At 42.2% G+C, this 1,388-nt stretch overlaps 1 pseudogene; it reads left to right on the top strand.

The window, feature by feature from the left end:
- The first annotated feature begins 784 nt into the window (after positions 1 to 784).
- On the top strand, positions 785 to 1,039 carry LOC144224278 (small ribosomal subunit protein eS24 pseudogene; annotated as a pseudogene).
- Positions 1,040 to 1,388: the final 349 nt, after the last annotated feature.

Here is a 1,388-nt window from a genome sequence, read left to right as displayed (position 1 = left end):
TTCTTAAGGGATTTAGGATGGATGTGTGACCCTGTCATAGCGGTAGGACCAGCTTCCCTTTCCAAGCTCCCAGGTATTTCATGGTCCTAACAAGTAACATGGACACAGTATCCCTCCACCGAGATCATTGGTCTGCAATAGCATTTGCAATCGCATTCGTGTAATTTTCTGCCACTAGAAATGCTTCATTTCTCCACAAGAGGTGTTACTGCAAATTCTTCGGATTGTGTGGGGGGGCTGGGGAAGATAACTTGTGAGTGTATACACACACACACACACACAAACACACACACACACACGCACCATATCTTCTTTATCCATTCATCAGTCAATGGACATTTGGGCTCATTCCATAATTTGCCTATTGTTGATAGTTCATCGGAGTGCATCTAGAGCAAATTTTCTAGCTCCACCCTAAGAAAAGGTGCAGGAGAGATGAATTCATGAGTCCTCAAATTTCTGAAACTTTTTTATTGGCTCTCATACTTGAATGGCAGTTTGGATGAGCACAGAAATCTAAGTCGAGTTTCATTTTTCCTCAGAACTTTGAAGGCATTCACATCTCTGTGAGCATCTGGTGTTGCTTGGGAGAAACCTAATGACATCTGATGTCATTTGTGATGTGACCTTTTCTGTCCTCTATTAATTTGTCCCCCATGTAGTCAGTTTTCACCATGAGCTCTTTTCCTCCCTGGCTGCTTGAGGCTCTGCCGCCATCACGAACAACACAGTAACTATCCAGATCAGGAAATTCATGACCGACTGACTACTTCAGTGGAAATAAATGGTCATTGATATTCTTCACCCCAGAAAGACAACAATACCTAAGACAGAAATTCAGGAAAGACTAGCCAAAAGGTACAAGACCACTCCAGATGCCATCTTTGTATTTGGATTCAGACCCCATTTTGAAGGTGGTAAGTCCACTAGCTTTGGTGTGATTTATGATTCCTGGGATTATACAAAGAAAAAAGAACCCAAACATAGACTTGCAGGACATGGCCTGTATGAGAAGAAAAAGACGTCAAGAAAACAGTGAAAGGAACATAAGAACAGAATGAAGAAAGTTGTGAACTTCAAAAGCCAATTTTGGTGCTGGCAGAAAGGAATGCAGTGTCTAGCAGTGAGCTGGAGATTGGGCCATGGAAGGAGTGAAGATTCTCCAGTGACTGTGTGGTGATTGTGCAGATTTTTCATGAGAGGATTAATAAACTAAGAACTTCAATGTGTCTGGTTGTTTGAAACAAAAAAAAAGACAAACTTCCACCATGAAGTTTCTAATGGGTCTTTCTTTTTTTTATTATTTCTGAGAGAGAGAGAGAGAGAGAGAGAGCGAGAGAGAGCACATGCATGCGCACATGTGGGGGAGGGGCAGAGAGAGAGGGAGA

The sequence above is a fragment of the Crocuta crocuta genome, unplaced genomic scaffold (assembly GCF_008692635.1).
Source record: "Crocuta crocuta isolate KB4526 unplaced genomic scaffold, BGI_CrCroc_1.0 scaffold581, whole genome shotgun sequence".
Classification (NCBI taxonomy): domain Eukaryota; kingdom Metazoa; phylum Chordata; class Mammalia; order Carnivora; family Hyaenidae; genus Crocuta; species Crocuta crocuta.
The sequence above is the reverse complement of the archived record's forward strand: the minus strand, read 5'-3'. Positions and strand labels throughout refer to the sequence as shown.